This window comes from Lissotriton vulgaris, chromosome 1_1 (genome assembly GCF_964263255.1).
Source record: "Lissotriton vulgaris chromosome 1_1, aLisVul1.2, whole genome shotgun sequence".
Taxonomy (NCBI): domain Eukaryota; kingdom Metazoa; phylum Chordata; class Amphibia; order Caudata; family Salamandridae; genus Lissotriton; species Lissotriton vulgaris.
Window position 1 is genome coordinate 233443717 of NC_141685.1, and position 21940 is coordinate 233465656.

A 21940-nucleotide genomic window follows, 5' to 3' on the forward strand; every position below is an offset into this window, starting at 1 on the left:
GTTATTGCATGTCTAATGCAAGAATAATCACCAGATTATGAGAGTCCAGCAAAAATTACTCATTTTCGCCCAACGTGGGGCTCAAACCCACGACCCTGAGATTAAGAGTCTCATGCTCTACCGACTGAGCTAGCCGGGCTCCCACTTCAAAATGGTATGCAGACTAATCATTTTTTATGAAGGAAATCCATTCCTGGACAATTTTTGGGAGTTATTGCATGTCTAATGCAAGATTAATCTCCATATTATGAGAGTCAATGCAATATTCAGGCAAAAATTACTCGTTTTCGCCCAACGTGGGGCTCGAACCCACGACCCTGAGAGTAAGAGTCTCTTTTTGTGAAGAAAATCAAATCCTGGATATTCCTCTACTCTTGTTTTGCAAGGAAAGCCAGATTTATACATCCTTCAGAGGACAGAGTGTCAAAAAAAATAAGAGAAAATGAAAATGGAAGTTGTGAGAACTTCATTTTGAGATTGCATAAGAATTCAAATTCCTCTCACATGCTAAAGAATACCTGAACCCTTTTGATTAAACCACTTAATTGTTATAATGAGACCATATTTGAAAGCCATCTGTGATTTTTCTGTTCTTACTCTGCAATGACCTTGGCAATGACAAGTTAAAAATAAAATGTATGCAAATTTTATAATGGAGAATGCGGGCATAAATCCCGCTACCTCTCGCATGCTAAGCGAGCGCTCTACCATTTGAGCTAATTCCCCTGTGTGTTTAATCTGCATAACATGAAAAAAGTAACCTTACTGCCTTCCACACTTTATTTGAAGTCCAATTGCCCATAACAGTGTTAAGTTCACTCCTAACTTATGCCTTACCTCCACTTATGGGATGTTTTACAGTTCAGGTTGGCCTGTTTACTACTCGAATATGAGTGATATTGCGGTGTGTTCATCTAGACTCATACCCTAGCTAATCTTGAAGTTAAATTTCCCACCAATGAGAAACCAAGGGAGATACCATTTCTGATAGTTATTGCATGTCTAATGCAAGAATATTCACCAGATTATGAGAGTCAATGCAATAATCCAGCAAAAATTACGCATTTTCACCCAACATGGGGCTCAAACCCACGACCTTGAGATTAAGAGTCTCATGCTCTACGGACTGAGCTAGACGGGCTCCCACTTCAAGATGGTATGCAGACTAATCATTTTTTATGAAGGAAATCCATTCCTGGACAATTTATGGGAGTTATTGCAGGTCTAATGCAAGAATAATCTCAATATTATGAGAGTCAATGCAATATTCAGGCAAAAATTACTCGTTTTCGGCCAACGTGGGGCTCAAACCCACGACCCTGAGATTAAGAGTCGCGTGCTCTACCGACTGAGCTAGCCGGGCTCCCTCCTTAAGACAGTATGCAGACCAATCCCTTTTTGTGAAGAAAATCAAATCCTGGATATTCCTCTACTCTTGTTTTGCAAGGAAAGCCAGATTTATACATCCTTCAGAGGACAGAGTGTCAAAAAAAATAAGAGAAAATGAAAACGGAAGTTGTGAGAACTTCATTTTGAGATTGCATAAGAATTCAAATTCCTCTCACATGCTAAAGAATACCTGAACCCTTTTGATTAAACCACTTTAGTTGTTATAATGAGACCATATTTGAAAGCCATCTGTGATTTTTCTGTTCTTACTCTGCAATGACCTTGGCAATGACAAGTTAAAAATAAAATGTATGCAAATTTTATAATGGAGAATGCGGGCATCGTTGCCACTACCTCTCGCATGCTAAGCGAGCGCTCTACCATTTGAGCTAATTCCCCTGTGTGTTAAATCTGCATAACATGAAAAAAGTAACCTCACTGCCTTCCACACTTTATTTGAAGTCCAATTGCCCATAACAGTGTTCAGCTCACTCCTAATTTATGCCTTACCTCCACTTATGGGATGTTTTACAGTTCAGGTTGGCCTGTTTACTACTCGAAAATGAGTGATATTGTGGTGTGTTCATCTAGACTCATACCCTACCTAATCTTGAAGTTAAATTTCCCACCAATGAGAAACCAAGGGAGATACCATTTTTGATAGTTATTGCATGTCTAATGCAAGAATAATCACCAGATTATGAGAGTCCAGCAAAAATTACTCATTTTCGCCCAACGTGGGGCTCAAACCCACGTTCCTGAGATTAATAGTCTCATGCTCTACCGACTGAGCTAGCCGGACTCCCACTTCAAAATGGTATGCAGACTAATCATTTTTTATGAAGGAAATCCATTCCTGGACAATTTTTGGGAGTTATTGCATGTCTAATGCAAGATTAATCTCCATATTATGAGAGTCAATGCAATATTCAGGCAAAAATTACTCGTTGTCGCCCAACGTGGGGCTCGAACCCACGACCCTGAGATTAAGAGTCTCTTTTTGTGAAGAAAATCAAATCCTGGATATTCCTCTACTTTTGTTTTGCAAGGAAAGCCAGATTTATACATCCTTCAGAGGACAGAGTGTCAAAAAAAATAAGAGAAAATGAAAATGGAAGCTGTGAGAACTTCATTTTGAGATTGCATAAGAATTCAAATTCCTCTCACATGCTAAAGAATACCTGAACCCTTTTGATTAAACCATTTTAGTTGTTATAATGAGACCATATTTGAAAGCCATCTGTGATGTTTCTGTTCTTACTCTGCAATGACCTTGGCAATGACAAGTTAAAAATAAAATGTATGCAAATTTTATAATGGAGAATGCAGGCATCGATCCCGCTACCTCTCGCATGCTAAGCGAGCGCTCTACCATTTGAGCTAATTCCCCTGTGCGTTTAATTTGCATAACATGAACAAAGTAACCTTACTGCCTTCCACACTTTATTTGAAGTCCAATTGCCCATAACAGTGTTAAGTTCACTCCTAACTTATGCCTTACCTCCACTTATGGGATGTTTTACAGTTCAGGTTGGCCTGTTTACTACTCGAATATGAGTGATATTGCGGTGTGTTCATCTAGACTCATACCCTATCTAATCTTGAAGTTAAATTTCCCACCAATGAGAAACCAAGGGAGATACCATTTTTGATAGTTATTGCAAGTCTAATGCAAGAATATTCACCAGATTATGAGAGTCAATGCAATAATCCAGCAAAAATTACTCATTTTCACCCAACGTGGGGCTCGAACCCACAACCCTGAGATTAAGAGTCTCATGCTCTACCGACTTAGCTAGCCGGGCTCCCACTTCAAGATGGTATGCAGACTAATCATTTTTTATGATGGAAATCCATTCCTGGACAATTTTTGGGAGTTATTGCATGTCTAATGCAAGATTAATCTCCATATTATGAGAGTCAATGCAATATTCAGGCAAAAATTACTCTTTTTCACCCAACGTGGGGCTCAAACCCACGACCCTGAGATTAAGAGTCTCATGCTCTACCGACTGAGCTAGCCGGGCTCCCTCCTTAAGACAGTATGCGGACCAATCCCTTTTTGTGAAAAAAATCAAATCCTGGATATTCCTCTACTCTTGTTTTGCAAGGAAAGCCAGATTTATACATCCTTCAGAGGACAGAGTGTCAAAAAAATAAGAGAAAATGAAAACGGAAGTTGTGAGAACTTCATTTTGAGATTGTATAAGAATTCAAATTCCTCTCACATGCTAAAGAATACCTGAACCCTTTTGATTAAACCACTTTAGTTGTTATAATGAGACCATATTTGAAAGCCATCTCTGATTTTTCTGTTCTTACTCTGCAATGACCTTGGCAATGACAAGTTAAAAATAAAATGTATGCAAATTTTATAATGGAGAATGCGGGCATCGATCCCGCTACCTCTCGCATGCTAAGCGAGCGCTCTACCATTTGAGCTAATTCCCCTGTGTGTTTTCTCTGCATAACATGAAAAAAGTAACCTCACTGCCTTCCACACTTTATTTGAAGTCCAATTGCCCATAACAGTGTTCAGTTCACTCCTAACTTATGCCTTACCTCCACTTATGGGATGTTTTACAGTTCAGGTTGGCCTGTTTACTACTCGAATATGAATGTGATATTGTGGTGTGTTCATCTAGACTCATACCCTACCTAATCTTGAAGTTAAATTTCCCACCATTGAGAAACCAAGGGAGATACCATTTTTGATAGTTATTGCATGTCTAATGCAAGAATAATCACCAGATTATGAGAGTCCAGCAAAAATTACTCATTTTTGCCCAACGTGGGGCTCGAACCCACGACCCTGAGATTAAGAGTCTCATGCTCTACCGACTGAGCTAGCCGGGCTCCCACTTCAAGATGGTATGCAGACTAATCATTTTTTATGAAGGAAATCCATTCCTGGACAATTTTTGGGAGTTATTGCATGTCTAATGCAAGATTAATCTCCATAATATGAGAGTCAATGCAATATTCAGGCAAAAATTACTCGTTTTTGCCCAACGTGGGGCTCAAACCCACGACCCTGAGATTAAGAGTCTTCAGCTCTACCGACTGAGCTAGCCGGGTTCCCTCCTAAGACAGTATGCAGACTAATCCCTTTTTGTGAGGAAAATCAAATCCTGGATATTCCTCTACTCTTGTTTTGCAAGGAAAGCCAGATTTATACATCCTCCAGAGGACAGAGTGTCAAAAAAAATAAGAGAAAATGAAAACGGAAGTTGTGAGAACTTCATTTTGAGATTGCATAAGAATTCAAATTCCTCTCACATGCTAAAGAATACCTGCACCCTTTTGATTAAACCACTTTAGTTGTTATAATGAGACCATATTTGAAAGCCATCTGTGATTTTTCTGTTCTTACTCTGCAATGATCTTGGCAATGACAAGTTAAAAATAAAATGTATGCAAATTTTATAATGGAGAATGCGGGCATCGATCCCGCTACCTCTCGCATACTAAGCGAGCGCTCTACCATTTGAGCTAATTCCCCTGTGTGTTTAATCTGCATAACATGAAAAAAGTAACCTCACTGCCTTCCACACTTTATTTGAAGTCCAATTGCCCATAACAGTGTTAAGTTCACTGCTAACTTATGCCTTACCTCCACTTATGGGATGTTTTACAGTTCAGGTTGGCCTGTTTACTACTCGAATATTAGTGATATTGCGGTGTGTTCATCTAGACTCATACCCCAGCTAATCTTGAAGTTAAATTTCCCACCAATGAGAAACCAAGGGAGATACCATTTTTGATAGTTATTGCATGTCTAATGCAAGAATAATCAACAGATTATGAGAGTCCAGCAAAAATTACTCATTTTAGCCCAACGTGGGGTTCGAACCCACGACCCTGAGATTAAGAGTCTCATGCTCTACCGACTGAGCTAGCCGGGCTTCCACTTCAAGATGGTATGCAGACTAATCATTTTTTATGAAGGAAATCCATTCCTGGACAATTTTTGGGAGTTATTGCATGTCTAATGCAAGATTAATCTCCATATTATGAGAGTCAATGCAATATTCAGGCAAAAATTACTCATTTTTGCCCAATGTGGGGATCGAACCCACGACCCTGAGATTAAGAGTCTCATGCTCTACCAACTGAGCTAGCCGGGCTCCCTCCTTAAGACAGTATGCAGACCAATCCCTTTTTGTGAAGAAAATCAAATCCTGGATATTCCTCTACTCTTGTTTTGCAAGGAAAGCCAGATTTATACATCCTTCAGAGGACAGAGTGTCAGAAAAAATGAGAGAAAATGAAAATGGAAGTTGTGAGAACTTCATTTTGAGATTGCATAAGAATTCAAATTCCTCTCACATGCTAAAGAATACCTGAACCCTTTTGATTAAACCACTTTAGTTGTTATAATGAGACCATATTTGAAAGCCATCTGTGATTTTTTTGTTCTTACTCTGCAATGACCTTGGCAATGACAAGTTAAAAATAAAATGTATGCAAATTTTATAATGGAGAATGCGGGCATCGATCCCGCTACCTCTCGCATGCGAAGCGAGCGCTCTACCATTTGAGCTAATTCCCGTGTGTGTTTAATCTGCATAACATGAAAAAAGTAACCTCACTGCCTTCCACACTTTATTTGAAGTCCAATTGCCCATAACAGTGTTAAGTTCACTGCTAATTTATGCCTTACCTCCACTTATGGGATGTTTTACAGTTCATGTTGGCCTGTTTACTACTCGAATATGAGTGATATTGCGGTGTGTTCATCTAGACTCATACCCTAGCTAATCTTGAAGTTAAATTTCCCACCAATGAGAAACAAAGGGAGATACCATTTCTGATAGTTATTGCATGTCTAATGCAAGAATATTCACCAGATTATGAGAGTCAATGCAATAATCCAGCAAAAATTACTCATTTTTGCCCAACGTGGGGCTCGAACCCACGACCTTGAGATTAAGAGTCTCATGCTCTACCGACTGAGCTAGCCGGGCTCCCACTTCAAGATGGTATGCAGACTAATCATTTTTTATGAAGGAAATTCATTCCTGGACAATTTTTGGGAGTTATTGCAGGTCTAATGCAAGATTAATCTCAATATTATGAGAGTCAATGCAATATTCAGGCAAAAATTACTCGTTTTCGCCCTCGAACCCACGACCCTGAGATTAAGAGTCTCATGCTCTACCGACTGAGCTAGCCTGGCTCCCTCCTTAAGACAGTATGCAGACCAATCACTTTTTGTGAAGAAAATCAAATCCTGGATATTCCTCTACTCTTGTTTTGCAAGGAAAGCCAGATTTATACATCCTTCAGAGGACAGAGTGTCAAAAAAAATAAGAGAAAATGAAAACGGAAGTTGTGAGAACTTCATTTTGAGATTGCATAAGAATTCAAATTCCTCTCACATGCTAAAGAATACCTGAACCCTTTTGATTAAACCACTTTAGTTGTTATAATGAGACCATATTTGAAAGCCATCTGTGATTTTTCTGTTCTTACTCTGCAATGACCTTGGCAATGACAAGTTAAAAAAAAAATGTATGCACATTTTATAATGGAGAATGCGGGCATCGTTCCCGCTACCTCTCGCATGCTAAGCGAGCACTCTACCATTTGAGCTAATTCCCCTGTGTGTTAAATCTGCATAACATGAAAAAAGTAACCTCACTGCCTTCCACACTTTATTTGAAGTCCAATTGCCCATAACAGTGTTCAGTTCACTCCTAATTTATGCCTTACCTCCACTTATGGGATGTTTTACAGTTCAGGTTGGCCTGTTTACTACTCGAATATGAGTGATATTGTGGTGTGTTCATTTAGACTCATACCCTACCTAATCTTGAAGTTAAATTTCCCACCAATGAGAAACCAAGGGAGATACCATTTTTGATAGTTATTGCATGTCTAATGCAAGAATAATCACCAGATTATGAGAGTCCAGCAAAAATTACTCATTTTCGCCCAACGTGGGGCTCAAACCCACGACCCTGAGATTAAGAGTCTCATGCTCTACCGACTGAGCTAGCCGGGCTCCCACTTCAAAATGGTATGCAGACTAATCATTTTTTATGAAGGAAATCCATTCCTGGACAATTTTTGGGAGTTATTGCATGTCTAATGCAAGATTAATCTCCATATTATGAGAGTCAATGCAATATTCAGGCAAAAATTACTCGTTTTCGCCCAACGTGGGGCTCGAACCCACGACCCTGAGAGTAAGAGTCTCTTTTTGTGAAGAAAATCAAATCCTGGATATTCCTCTACTCTTGTTTTGCAAGGAAAGCCAGATTTATACATCCTTCAGAGGACAGAGTGTCAAAAAAAATAAGAGAAAATGAAAATGGAAGTTGTGAGAACTTCATTTTGAGATTGCATAAGAATTCAAATTCCTCTCACATGCTAAAGAATACCTGAACCCTTTTGATTAAACCACTTAATTGTTATAATGAGACCATATTTGAAAGCCATCTGTGATTTTTCTGTTCTTACTCTGCAATGACCTTGGCAATGACAAGTTAAAAATAAAATGTATGCAAATTTTATAATGGAGAATGCGGGCATAAATCCCGCTACCTCTCGCATGCTAAGCGAGCGCTCTACCATTTGAGCTAATTCCCCTGTGTGTTTAATCTGCATAACATGAAAAAAGTAACCTTACTGCCTTCCACACTTTATTTGAAGTCCAATTGCCCATAACAGTGTTAAGTTCACTCCTAACTTATGCCTTACCTCCACTTATGGGATGTTTTACAGTTCAGGTTGGCCTGTTTACTACTCGAATATGAGTGATATTGCGGTGTGTTCATCTAGACTCATACCCTAGCTAATCTTGAAGTTAAATTTCCCACCAATGAGAAACCAAGGGAGATACCATTTCTGATAGTTATTGCATGTCTAATGCAAGAATATTCACCAGATTATGAGAGTCAATGCAATAATCCAGCAAAAATTACTCATTTTTGCCCAACGTGGGGCTCGAACCCACGACCTTGAGATTAAGAGTCTCATGCTCTACCGACTGAGCTAGCCGGGCTCCCACTTCAAGATGGTATGCAGACTAATCATTTTTTATGAAGGAAATTCATTCCTGGACAATTTTTGGGAGTTATTGCAGGTCTAATGCAAGATTAATCTCAATATTATGAGAGTCAATGCAATATTCAGGCAAAAATTACTCGTTTTCGCCCTCGAACCCACGACCCTGAGATTAAGAGTCTCATGCTCTACCGACTGAGCTAGCCTGGCTCCCTCCTTAAGACAGTATGCAGACCAATCACTTTTTGTGAAGAAAATCAAATCCTGGATATTCCTCTACTCTTGTTTTGCAAGGAAAGCCAGATTTATACATCCTTCAGAGGACAGAGTGTCAAAAAAAATAAGAGAAAATGAAAACGGAAGTTGTGAGAACTTCATTTTGAGATTGCATAAGAATTCAAATTCCTCTCACATGCTAAAGAATACCTGAACCCTTTCGATTAAACCACTTTAGTTGTTATAATGAGACCATATTTGAAAGCCATCTGTGATTTTTCTGTTCTTACTCTGCAATGACCTTGGCAATGACAAGTTAAAAAAAAAATGTATGCACATTTTATAATGGAGAATGCGGGCATCGTTCCCGCTACCTCTCGCATGCTAAGCGAGCACTCTACCATTTGAGCTAATTCCCCTGTGTGTTAAATCTGCATAACATGAAAAAAGTAACCTCACTGCCTTCCACACTTTATTTGAAGTCCAATTGCCCATAACAGTGTTCAGTTCACTCCTAATTTATGCCTTACCTCCACTTATGGGATGTTTTACAGTTCAGGTTGGCCTGTTTACTACTCGAATATGAGTGATATTGTGGTGTGTTCATTTAGACTCATACCCTACCTAATCTTGAAGTTAAATTTCCCACCAATGAGAAACCAAGGGAGATACCATTTTTGATAGTTATTGCATGTCTAATGCAAGAATAATCACCAGATTATGAGAGTCCAGCAAAAATTACTCATTTTCGCCCAACGTGGGGCTCAAACCCACGACCCTGAGATTAAGAGTCTCATGCTCTACCGACTGAGCTAGCCGGGCTCCCACTTCAAAATGGTATGCAGACTAATCATTTTTTATGAAGGAAATCCATTTCTGGACAATTTTTGGGAGTTATTGCATGTCTAATGCAAGATTAATCTCCATATTATGAGAGTCAATGCAATATTCAGGCAAAAATTACTCGTTTTCGCCCAACGTGGGGCTCGAACCCACGACCCTGAGAGTAAGAGTCTCTTTTTGTGAAGAAAATCAAATCCTGGATATTCCTCTACTCTTGTTTTGCAAGGAAAGCCAGATTTATACATCCTTCAGAGGACAGAGTGTCAAAAAAAATAAGAGAAAATGAAAATGGAAGTTGTGAGAACTTCATTTTGAGATTGCATAAGAATTCAAATTCCTCTCACATGCTAAAGAATACCTGAACCCTTTTGATTAAACCACTTAATTGTTATAATGAGACCATATTTGAAAGCCATCTGTGATTTTTCTGTTCTTACTCTGCAATGACCTTGGCAATGACAAGTTAAAAATAAAATGTATGCAAATTTTATAATGGAGAATGCGGGCATAAATCCCGCTACCTCTCGCATGCTAAGCGAGCGCTCTACCATTTGAGCTAATTCCCCTGTGTGTTTAATCTGCATAACATGAAAAAAGTAACCTTACTGCCTTCCACACTTTATTTGAAGTCCAATTGCCCATAACAGTGTTAAGTTCACTCCTAACTTATGCCTTACCTCCACTTATGGGATGTTTTACAGTTCAGGTTGGCCTGTTTACTACTCGAATATGAGTGATATTGCGGTGTGTTCATCTAGACTCATACCCTAGCTAATCTTGAAGTTAAATTTCCCACCAATGAGAAACCAAGGGAGATACCATTTCTGATAGTTATTGCATGTCTAAGGCAAGAATATTCACCAGATTATGAGAGTCAATGCAATAATCCAGCAAAAATTACGCATTTTCACCCAACATGGGGCTCAAACCCACGACCTTGAGATTAAGAGTCTCATGCTCTACGGACTGAGCTAGACGGGCTCCCACTTCAAGATGGTATGCAGACTAATCATTTTTTATGAAGGAAATCCATTCCTGGACAATTTTTGGGAGTTATTGCAGGTCTAATGCAAGAATAATCTCAATATTATGAGAGTCAATGCAATATTCAGGCAAAAATTACTCGTTTTCGGCCAACGTGGGGCTCAAACCCACGACCCTGAGATTAAGAGTCGCGTGCTCTACCGACTGAGCTAGCCGGGCTCCCTCCTTAAGACAGTATGCAGACCAATCCCTTTTTGTGAAGAAAATCAAATCCTGGATATTCCTCTACTCTTGTTTTGCAAGGAAAGCCAGATTTATACATCCTTCAGAGGACAGAGTGTCAAAAAAAATAAGAGAAAATGAAAACGGAAGTTGTGAGAACTTCATTTTGAGATTGCATAAGAATTCAAATTCCTCTCACATGCTAAAGAATACCTGAACCCTTTTGATTAAACCACTTTAGTTGTTATAATGAGACCATATTTGAAAGCCATCTGTGATTTTTCTGTTCTTACTCTGCAATGATCTTGGCAATGACAAGTTAAAAATAAAATGTATGCAAATTTTATAATGGAGAATGCGGGCATCGTTGCCACTACCTCTCGCATGCTAAGCGAGCGCTCTACCATTTGAGCTAATTCCCCTGTGTGTTAAATCTGCATAACATGAAAAAAGTAACCTCACTGCCTTCCACACTTTATTTGAAGTCCAATTGCCCATAACAGTGTTCAGCTCACTCCTAATTTATGCCTTACCTCCACTTATGGGATGTTTTACAGTTCAGGTTGGCCTGTTTACTACTCGAAAATGAGTGATATTGTGGTGTGTTCATCTAGACTCATACCCTACCTAATCTTGAAGTTAAATTTCCCACCAATGAGAAACCAAGGGAGATACCATTTTTGATAGTTATTGCATGTCTAATGCAAGAATAATCACCAGATTATGAGAGTCCAGCAAAAATTACTCATTTTCGCCCAACGTGGGGCTCAAACCCACGTTCCTGAGATTAATAGTCTCATGCTCTACCAACTGAGCTAGCCGGGCTCCCACTTCAAAATGGTATGCAGACTAATCATTTTTTATGAAGGAAATCCATTCCTGGACAATTTTTGGGAGTTATTGCATGTCTAATGCAAGATTAATCTCCATATTATGAGAGTCAATGCAATATTCAGGCAAAAATTACTCGTTGTCGCCCAACGTGGGGCTCGAACCCACGACCCTGAGATTAAGAGTCTCTTTTTGTGAAGAAAATCAAATCCTGGATATTCCTCTACTTTTGTTTTGCAAGGAAAGCCAGATTTATACATCCTTCAGAGGACAGAGTGTCAAAAAAAATAAGAGAAAATGAAAATGGAAGCTGTGAGAACTTCATTTTGAGATTGCATAAGAATTCAAATTCCTCTCACATGCTAAAGAATACCTGAACCCTTTTGATTAAACCATTTTAGTTGTTATAATGAGACCATATTTGAAAGCCATCTGTGATGTTTCTGTTCTTACTCTGCAATGACCTTGGCAATGACAAGTTAAAAATAAAATGTATGCAAATTTTATAATGGAGAATGCGGGCATCGATCCCGCTACCTCTCGCATGCTAAGCGAGCGCTCTACCATTTGAGCTAATTCCCCTGTGCGTTTAATTTGCATAACATGAACAAAGTAACCTTACTGCCTTCCACACTTTATTTGAAGTCCAATTGCCCATAACAGTGTTAAGTTCACTCCTAACTTATGCCTTACCTCCACTTATGGGATGTTTTACAGTTCAGGTTGGCCTGTTTACTACTCGAATATGAGTGATATTGCGGTGTGTTCATCTAGACTCATACCCTATCTAATCTTGAAGTTAAATTTCCCACCAATGAGAAACCAAGGGAGATACCATTTTTGATAGTTATTGCAAGTCTAATGCAAGAATATTCACCAGATTATGAGAGTCAATGCAATAATCCAGCAAAAATTACTCATTTTCACCCAACGTGGGGCTCGAACCCACAACCCTGAGATTAAGAGTCTCATGCTCTACCGACTTAGCTAGCCGGGCTCCCACTTCAAGATGGTATGCAGACTAATCATTTTTTATGATGGAAATCCATTCCTGGACAATTTTTGGGAGTTATTGCATGTCTAATGCAAGATTAATCTCCATATTATGAGAGTCAATGCAATATTCAGGCAAAAATTACTCTTTTTCACCCAACGTGGGGCTCAAACCCACGACCCTGAGATTAAGAGTCTCATGCTCTACCGACTGAGCTAGCCGGGCTCCCTCCTTAAGACAGTATGCGGACCAATCCCTTTTTGTGAAAAAAATCAAATCCTGGATATTCCTCTACTCTTGTTTTGCAAGGAAAGCCAGATTTATACATCCTTCAGAGGACAGAGTGTCAAAAAAATAAGAGAAAATGAAAACGGAAGTTGTGAGAACTTCATTTTGAGATTGTATAAGAATTCAAATTCCTCTCACATGCTAAAGAATACCTGAACCCTTTTGATTAAACCACTTTAGTTGTTATAATGAGACCATATTTGAAAGCCATCTCTGATTTTTCTGTTCTTACTCTGCAATGACCTTGGCAATGACAAGTTAAAAATAAAATGTATGCAAATTTTATAATGGAGAATGCGGGCATCGATCCCGCTACCTCTCGCATGCTAAGCGAGCGCTCTACCATTTGAGCTAATTCCCCTGTGTGTTTTCTCTGCATAACATGAAAAAAGTAACCTCACTGCCTTCCACACTTTATTTGAAGTCCAATTGCCCATAACAGTGTTCAGTTCACTCCTAACTTATGCCTTACCTCCACTTATGGGATGTTTTACAGTTCAGGTTGGCCTGTTTACTACTCGAATATGAATGTGATATTGTGGTGTGTTCATCTAGACTCATACCCTACCTAATCTTGAAGTTAAATTTCCCACCATTGAGAAACCAAGGGAGATACCATTTTTGATAGTTATTGCATGTCTAATGCAAGAATAATCACCAGATTATGAGATATGAAGGAAATCCATTCCTGGACAATTTTTGGGAGTTATTGCATGTCTGATGCAAGATTAATCTCCATAATATGAGAGTCAATGCAATATTCAGGCAAAAATTACTCGTTTTTGCCCAACGTGGGGCTCAAACCCACGACCCTGAGATTAAGAGTCTTCAGCTCTACCGACTGAGCTAGCCGGGTTCCCTCCTTAAGACAGTATGCAGACTAATCCCTTTTTGTGAGGAAAATCAAATCCTGGATATTCCTCTACCCTTGTTTTGCAAGGAAAGCCAATTTATACATCCTTCAGAGGACAGAGTGTCAAAAAAAATAAGAGAAAATGAAAATGGAAGTTGTGAGAACTTCATTTTGAGATTGCATAAGAATTCAAATTCCTCTCACATGCTAAAGAATACCTGAACCCTTTTGATTAAACCACTTTAGTTGTTATAATGAGACCATATTTGAAAGCCATCTGTGATTTTTCTGTTCTTACTCTGCAATGACCTTGGCAATGACAAGTTAAAAATAAAATGTATGCACATTTTATAATGGAGAATGCGGGCATCGATCCCGCTACCTCTCGCATGCTAAGCGAGCGCTCTACCATTTGAGCTAATTCCCCTGTGTGTTTAATCTGCATAACATGAAAAAAGTAACGTTACTGCCTTCCACACATTATTTGAAGTCCAATTGCCCATAACAGTGTTAAGTTCACTCCTAACTTATGCCTTACCTCCACTTATGGGATGTTTTACAGTTCAGGTTGGCCTGTTTACTACTCGAATATGAGTGATATTGCGGTGTGTTCATCTAGACTCATACCCTAGCTAATCTTGAAGTAAAATTTCCCACCAATGAGAAACCAAGGGAGATACCATTTCTGATAGTTATTGCATGTCTAATGCAAGAATATTCACCAGATTATGAGAGTCAATGCAATAATCCAGCAAAAATTACTCATTTTCACCCAACGTGGGGCTCGAACCCACGACCCTGCGATTAAGAGTCTCATGCTCTACCGACTGAGCTAGCCGGGCTCCCACTTCAAGATGGTATGCAGACTAATCATTTTTTATGAAGGAAATCCATTCCTGTACAATTTTTGGGAGTTATTGCAGGTCTAATGCAAGATTAATCTCCATATTATGAGAGTCAATGCAATATTCAGGCAAAAAGTACTCTTTTTCACCCAATGTGGGGCTCAAACCCACGACCCTGAGATTAAGAGTCTCATGCTCTACCGACTGAGCTAGCCGGGCTCCCTCCTTAAGACAGTATGCGGACCAATCCCTTTTTGTGAAAAAAATAAAATCCTGGATATTCCTCTACTCTTGTTTTGCAAGGAAAGCCAGATTTATACATCCTTCAGAGGACAGAGTGTCAAAAAAATAAGAGAAAATGAAAACGGAAGTTGTGAGAACTTCATTTTGAGATTGCATAAGAATTCAAATTCCTCTCACATGCTAAAGAATACCTGAACCCTTTTGATTAAACCACTTTAGTTGTTATAATGAGACCATATTTGAAAGTCATCTGTGATTTTTCTGTTCTTACTCTGCAATGACCTTGGCAATGAAAAGTTAAAAATAAAATGTATGCAAATTTTATAATGGAGAATGCGGGCATCGATCCCGCTACCTCTCGCATGCTAAGCGAGCGCTCTACCATTTGAGCTAATTCCCCCGTGTGTTTTCTCTGCATAACATGAAAAAAGTAACCTCACTGCCTTCCACACTTTATTTGAAGTCCAATTGCCCATAACAGTGTTCAGTTCACTTCTAACTTATGCCTTACCTCCACTTATGGGATGTTTTACAGTTCAGGTTGGCCTGTTTACTACTCGAATATGAGTGATATTGTGGTGTGTTCATCTAGACTCATACCCTACCTAATCTTGAAGTTAAATTTCCCACCAATGAGAAACCAAGGGAGATACCATTTTTGATAGTTATTGCATGTCTAATGCAAGAATAATCACCAGATTATGAGAGTCCAGCAAAAATTACTCATTTTCGCCCAACGTGGGGCTCGAACCCATGACCCTGAGATTAAGAGTCTCATGCTCTACCGACTGAGCTAGCCGGCCTCCCACTTCAAGATGGTATGCAGACTAATCATTTTTTGTGAAGGAAATCCATTCCTGGACAATTTTTGGGAGTTATTGCAGGTCTAATGCAAGATTAATCTCCATATTATGAGAGTCAATGCAATATTCAGGCAAAAATTACTCGTTTTTGCCCAACGTGGGGCTTGAACCCACGACCCTGAGGTTAAGAGTCTCATGCTCTACCAACTGAGCTAGCCGGTTTCCCTCCTTCAGTCAGTATGCAGACCAATCCCTTTTTGTGAAGAAAATCAAATCCTGGATATTCCTCTACTCTTGTTTTGCAAGGAAAGCCAGATTTATACATCCTTCAGAGGACAGAGTGTCAAAAAAATAAGAGAAAATGAAAATGGAAGTTGTGAGAACCTCATTTTGAGATTGCATAAGAATTCAAATTCCTCTCACATGCTAAAGAATACCGGAACCCTTTTGATTAAACCACTTTAGTTGTTATAATGAGACCATATTTGAAAGCCATCTGTGATTTTTCTGTTCTTACTCTGCAATGACCTTGGCAATGACAAGTTAAAAATAAAATGTATGCAAATTTTATAATGGAGAATGGGCATCGATCCCGCTACCTCTCACATGCTAAGCGAGCGCTCTACTATTTGAGCTAATTCCCCTGTGTGTTTAATCTGCATAACATGAAAAAAGTAACCTCACTGCCTTCCACACTTTATTTGAAGTCCAATTGCCCATAACAGTGTTCAGTTCACTCCTAACTTATGCCTTACCTCCACTTATGGGATGTTTTACAGTTCAGGTTGGCCTGTTTACTACTCGAATATGAGTGATATTGTGGTGTGTTCATCTAGACTCATACCCTACCTAATCTTGAAGTTAAATTTCCCACCAATGAGAAACCAAGGGAGATACCATTTTTGATAGTTTTTGCATGTCTAATGCAAGAATAATCACCAGATTATGAGAGTCCAGCAAAAATTACTCGTTTTCGCCCAACGTGGGGCTCGAACCCACGACCCTGAGATTAAGAGCCTCATGCTCTACCGACTGAGCTAGCCGGGCTCCCTCCTTAAGACAGTATGCAGACCAATCCCTTTTTGTGAAAAAAATCAAATCCTGGATATTCCTCTACTCTTGTTTTGCAAGGAAAGCCAGATTTATACATCCTTCAGAGGACAGAGTGTCAAAAAAATAAGAGAAAATGAAAACGGAAGTTGTGAGAACTTCATTTTGAGATTGCATAAGAATTCAAATTCCTCTCACATGCTAAAGAATACCTGAACCCTTTTGATTAAACCACTTTAGTTGTTATAATGAGACCATATTTGAAAGTCATCTGTGATTTTTCTGTTCTTACTCTGCAATGACCTTGGCAATGACAAGTTAAGAATAAAATGTATGCAAATTTTATAATGGAGAATGCGGGCATCGATCCCGCTACCTCTCGCATGCTAAGCGAGCGCTCTACCATTTGAGCTAATTCCCCCGTGTGTTTTCTCTGCATAACATGAAAAAAGTAACCTCACTGCCTTCCACACTTTATTTGAAGTCCAATTGCCCATAACAGTGTTCAGTTCACTCCTAACTTATGCCTTACCTCCACTTATGGGATGTTTTACAGTTCAGGTTGGCCTGTTTACTACTCGAATATGAGTGATATTGTGGTGTGTTCATCTAGACTCATACCCTACCTAATCTTGAAGTTAAATTTACCACCAATGAGAAACCAAGGGAGATACCATTTTTGATAGTTATTGCATGTCTAATGCAAGAATAATCACCAGATTATGAGAGTCCAGCAAAAATTACTCATTTTCGCCCAACGTGGGGCTCGAACCCACGACCCTGAGATTAAGAGTCTCATGCTCTACCGACTGAGCTAGCCGGGCTCCCACTTCAAGATGGTATGCAGACTAATCATTTTTTATGAAGGAAATCCATTCCTGTACAATTTTTGGGAGTTATTGCAGGTCTAATGCAAGATTAATCTCCATATTATGAGAGTCAATGCAATATTCAGGCAAAAATTACTCTTTTTCACCCAACGTGGGGCTCAAACCCACGACCCTGAGATTAAGAGTCTCATGCTCTACCGACTGAGCTAGCCGGGCTCCCTCCTTAAGACAGTATGCGGACCAATCCCTTTTTGTGAAAAAAATCAAATCCTGGATATTCCTCTACTCTTGTTTTGCAAGGAAAGCCAGATTTATACATCCTTCAGAGGACAGAGTGTCAAAAAAATAAGAGAAAATGAAAACGGAAGTTGTGAGAACTTCATTTTGAGATTGCATAAGAATTCAAATTCCTCTCACATGCTAAAGAATACCTGAACCCTTTTGATTAAACCACTTTAGTTGTTATAATGAGACCATATTTGAAAGTCATCTGTGATTTTTCTGTTCTTACTCTGCAATGACCTTGGCAATGACAAGTTAAAAATAAAATGTATGCAAATTTTATAATGGAGAATGCGGGCATCGATCCCGCTACCTCTCGCATGCTGAGCGAGCACTCTACCATTTGAGCTAATTCCCCCGTGTGTTTTCTCTGCATAACATGAAAAAAGTAACCTCACTGCCTTCCACACTTTATTTGAAGTCCAATTGCCCATAACAGTGTTCAGTTCACTCCTAACTTATGCCTTACCTCCACTTATGGGATGTTTTACAGTTCAGGTTGGCCTGTTTACTACTCGAATATGAGTGATATTGTGGTGTGTTCATCTAGACTCATACCCTACCTAATCTTGAAGTTAAATTTCCCACCGATGAGAAACCAAGGGAGATACCATTTTTGATAGTTATTGCATGTCTAATGCAAGAATAATCACCAGATTATAAGAGTCCAGCAAAAATTACTCATTTTCGCCCAACGTGGGGCTCGAACCCACGACCCTGAGATTAAGAGTCTCATGCTCTACCGACTGAGTTAGCCGGGCTCCCACTTCAAGATGGTATGCAGACTAATCATTTTTTGTGAAGGAAATCCATTCCTGGACAATTTTTGGGAGTTATTGCAGGTCTAATGCAAGATTAATCTCCATATTATGAGAGTCAATGCAATATTCAGGCAAAAATTACTCGTTTTTGCCCAACGTGGGGCTTGAACCCACGACCCTGAGATTAAGAGTCTCATGCTCTACCAACTGAGCTAGCCGGGTTCCCTCCTTCAGTCAGTATGCAGACCAATCCCTTTTTGTGAAGAAAATCAAATCCTGGATATTCCTCTACTCTTGTTTTGCAAGGAAAGCCAGATTTATACATCCTTCAGAGGACAGAGTGTCAAAAAAAATAAGAGAAAATGAAAATGGAAGTTGTGAGAACTTCATTTTGAGATTGCATTAGAATTCAATTCCTCTCACATGCTAAAGAATACCGGAACCCTTTTGATTAAACCACTTTAGTTGTTATAATGAGACCATATTTGAAAGCCATCTGTGATTTTTCTGTTCTTACTCTGCAATGACCTTGGCAATGACAAGTTAAAAATAAAATGTATGCAAATTTTATAATGGAGAATGGGCATCGATCCCGCTACCTCTCACATGCTAAGCGAGCGCTCTACCATTTGAGCTAATTCCCCTGTGTGTTTAATCTGCATAACATGAAAAAAGTAACCTCACTGCCTTCCACACTTTATTTGAAGTCCAATTGCCCATAACAGTGTTCAGTTCACTCCTAACTTATGCCTTACCTCCACTTATGGGATGTTTTACAGTTCAGGTTGGCCTGTTTACTACTCGAATATGAGTGATATTGTGGTGTGTTCATCTAGACTCATACCCTACCTAATCTTGAAGTTAAATTTCCCACCAATGAGAAACCAAGGGAGATACCATTTTTGATAGTTATTGCATGTCTAATGCAAGAATAATCACCAGATTATGAGAGTCCAGCAAAAATTACTCATTTTCGCCCAACGTGGGGCTCGAACCCACGACCCTGAGATTAAGAGTCTCATGCTCTACCGACTGAGCTAGCCGGGCTCCCACTTCAAGATGGTATGCAGACTAATCATTTTTTGTGTAGGAAATCCATTCCTGGACAATTTTTGGGAGTTATTGCAGGTCTAATGCAAGATTAATCTCCATATTATGAGAGTCAATGCAATATTCAGGCAAAAATTACTCGTTTTCGCCCAACGTGGGGCTCAAACCCACGACCCTGAGATTAAGAGTCTCATGCTCTACCGACTGAGCTAGCCGGGTTCCCTACTTAAGACAGTATGCAGACCAATCCCTTTTTGTGAAAAAAATCAAATCCTGGATATTCCTCTACTCTTGTTTTGCAAGGAAAGCCAGATTTATACATCCTTCAGAGGACAGAGTGTCAAAAAAATAAGAGAAAATGAAAACGGAAGTTGTGAGAACTTCATTTTGAGATTGCATAAGAATTCAAATTCCTCTCACATGCTAAAGAATACCTGAACCCTTTTGATTAAACCACTTTAGTTGTTATAATGAGACCATCTTTGAAAGTCATCTGTGATTTTTCTGTTCTTACTCTGCAATGACCTTGGCAATGACAAGTTAAAAATAAAATGTATGCAAATTTTATAATGGAGAATGCGGCATCGATCCCGCTACCTCTCTCATGCTAAGCGAGCGCTCTACCATTTGAGCTAATTCCCCCGTGTGTTTTCTCTGCATAACATGAAAAAAGTAACCTCACTGCCTTCCACACTTTATTTGAAGTCCAATTGCCCATAACAGTGTTCAGTTCACTCCTAACTTATGCCTTACCTCCACTTATGGGATGTTTTACAGTTCAGGTTGGCCTGTTTACTACTCGAATATGAGTGATATTGTGGTGTGTTCATCTAGACTCATACCCTACCTAATCTTGAAGTTAAATTTCCAACCAATGAGAAACCAAGGGAGATACCATTTTTGATAGTTATTGCATGTCTAATGCAAGAATAATCACCAGATTATGAGAGTCCAGCAAAAATTACTCATTTTCGCCCAACGTGGGGCTCGAACCCACGACCCTGAGATTAAGAGTCTCATGCTCTACCGACTGAGCTAGCCGGGCTCCCACTTCAAGATGGTATGCAGACTAATCATGTTTTGTGAAGGAAATCCATTCCTGGACAATTTTTGGGAGTTATTGCAGGTCTAATGCAAGATTAATCTCCATATTATGAGAGTCAATGCAATATTCAGGCAAAAATTACTCGTTTTCGCCCAACGTGGGGCTTGAACCCACGATCCTGAGATTAAGAGTCTCATGCTCTACCAACTGAGCTAGCCGGGTTCCCTCCTTCAGACAGTATGCAGACCAATCCCTTTTTGTGAAGAAAATCAAATCCTGGATATTCCTCTACTCTTGTTTTGCAAGGAAAGCCAGATTTATACATCCTTCAGAGGACAGAGTGTCAAAAAAATAAGAGAAAATGAAAATGGAAGTTGTGAGAACTTCATTTTGAGATTGCATAAGAATTCAAATTCCTCTCACATGCTAAAGAATACCGGAACCCTTTTGATTAAACCACTTTAGTTGTTATAATGAGACCATATTTGAAAGCCATCTGTGATTTTTCTGTTCTTACTCTGCAATGACCTTGGCAATGACAAGTTAAAAATAAAATGTATGCAAATTTTATAATGGAGAATGGGCATCGATCCCGCTACCTCTCACATGCTAAGCGAGCGCTCTACCATTTGAGCTAATTCCCCTGTGTGTTTAATCTGCATAACATGAAAAAAGTAACCTCACTGCCTTCCACACTTTATATGAAGTCCAATTGCCCATAACAGTGTTCAGTTCACTCCTAACTTATGCCTTACCTCCACTTATGGGATGTTTTACAGTTCAGGTTGGCCTGTTTACTACTCGAATATGAGTGATATTGTGGTGTGTTCATCTAGACTCATACCCTACCTAATCTTGAAGTTAAATTTCCCACCAATGAGAAACCAAGGGAGATACCATTTTTGATAGTTTTTGCATGTCTAATGCAAGAATAATCACCAGATTATGAGAGTCCAGCAAAAATTACTCGTTTTCGCCCAACGTGGGGATCGAACCCACGACCCTGAGATTAAGAGCCTCATGCTCTACCGACTGAGCTAGCCGGGCTCCCTCCTTAAGACAGTATGCAGACCAATCCCTTTTTGTGAAAAAAATCAAATCCTGGATATTCCTCTACTCTTGTTTTGCAAGGAAAGCCAGATTTATACATCCTTCAGAGGACAGAGTGTCAAAAAAATAAGAGAAAATGAAAACGGAAGTTGTGAGAACTTCATTTTGAGATTGCATAAGAATTCAAATTCCTCTCACATGCTAAAGAATACCTGAACCCTTTTGATTAAACCACTTTAGTTGTTATAATGCGACCATATTTGAAAGCCATCTGTGATTTTTCTGTTCTTACTCTGCAATGACCTTGGCAATGACAAGTTAAAAATAAAATGTATGCAAATTTTATAATG

The 21940-nt window shown here is 39.2% G+C and overlaps 14 non-coding genes across 14 annotated transcripts; all 14 read right to left on the reverse strand.

Annotated features, from left to right (window-relative positions):
- Positions 1 to 2118: 2118 nt before the first annotated feature.
- TRNAN-AUU (transfer RNA asparagine (anticodon AUU)) lies at positions 2119 to 2191 on the reverse strand. Its single transcript has one exon. It is a non-coding gene; the product is annotated as a tRNA-Asn (tRNA).
- A 1576-nt stretch (positions 2192 to 3767) lies between these two features.
- On the reverse strand, positions 3768 to 3840 carry TRNAA-AGC (transfer RNA alanine (anticodon AGC)). Its single transcript has one exon. It is a non-coding gene; the product is annotated as a tRNA-Ala (tRNA).
- A 332-nt stretch (positions 3841 to 4172) lies between these two features.
- On the reverse strand, positions 4173 to 4245 carry TRNAK-CUU (transfer RNA lysine (anticodon CUU)). Its single transcript has one exon. It is a non-coding gene; the product is annotated as a tRNA-Lys (tRNA).
- Positions 4246 to 6283: 2038 nt separating this feature from the next.
- TRNAK-CUU (transfer RNA lysine (anticodon CUU)) lies at positions 6284 to 6356 on the reverse strand. The gene has a single exon. It is a non-coding gene; the product is annotated as a tRNA-Lys (tRNA).
- A 1969-nt stretch (positions 6357 to 8325) lies between these two features.
- TRNAK-CUU (transfer RNA lysine (anticodon CUU)) lies at positions 8326 to 8398 on the reverse strand. The gene has a single exon. It is a non-coding gene; the product is annotated as a tRNA-Lys (tRNA).
- A 3019-nt stretch (positions 8399 to 11417) lies between these two features.
- TRNAN-AUU (transfer RNA asparagine (anticodon AUU)) lies at positions 11418 to 11490 on the reverse strand. The gene has a single exon. It is a non-coding gene; the product is annotated as a tRNA-Asn (tRNA).
- Positions 11491 to 12005: 515 nt separating this feature from the next.
- On the reverse strand, positions 12006 to 12078 carry TRNAA-AGC (transfer RNA alanine (anticodon AGC)). The gene has a single exon. It is a non-coding gene; the product is annotated as a tRNA-Ala (tRNA).
- A 988-nt stretch (positions 12079 to 13066) lies between these two features.
- On the reverse strand, positions 13067 to 13139 carry TRNAA-AGC (transfer RNA alanine (anticodon AGC)). Its single transcript has one exon. It is a non-coding gene; the product is annotated as a tRNA-Ala (tRNA).
- An 846-nt stretch (positions 13140 to 13985) lies between these two features.
- Positions 13986 to 14058, reverse strand: TRNAA-AGC (transfer RNA alanine (anticodon AGC)). Its single transcript has one exon. It is a non-coding gene; the product is annotated as a tRNA-Ala (tRNA).
- A 988-nt stretch (positions 14059 to 15046) lies between these two features.
- On the reverse strand, positions 15047 to 15119 carry TRNAA-AGC (transfer RNA alanine (anticodon AGC)). Its single transcript has one exon. It is a non-coding gene; the product is annotated as a tRNA-Ala (tRNA).
- A 1801-nt stretch (positions 15120 to 16920) lies between these two features.
- On the reverse strand, positions 16921 to 16993 carry TRNAA-AGC (transfer RNA alanine (anticodon AGC)). The gene has a single exon. It is a non-coding gene; the product is annotated as a tRNA-Ala (tRNA).
- A 330-nt stretch (positions 16994 to 17323) lies between these two features.
- On the reverse strand, positions 17324 to 17396 carry TRNAK-CUU (transfer RNA lysine (anticodon CUU)). Its single transcript has one exon. It is a non-coding gene; the product is annotated as a tRNA-Lys (tRNA).
- Positions 17397 to 19419: 2023 nt separating this feature from the next.
- Positions 19420 to 19492, reverse strand: TRNAK-CUU (transfer RNA lysine (anticodon CUU)). The gene has a single exon. It is a non-coding gene; the product is annotated as a tRNA-Lys (tRNA).
- Positions 19493 to 20467: 975 nt separating this feature from the next.
- Positions 20468 to 20540, reverse strand: TRNAK-CUU (transfer RNA lysine (anticodon CUU)). Its single transcript has one exon. It is a non-coding gene; the product is annotated as a tRNA-Lys (tRNA).
- Between the last annotated feature and the right edge of the window lie 1400 nt (positions 20541 to 21940).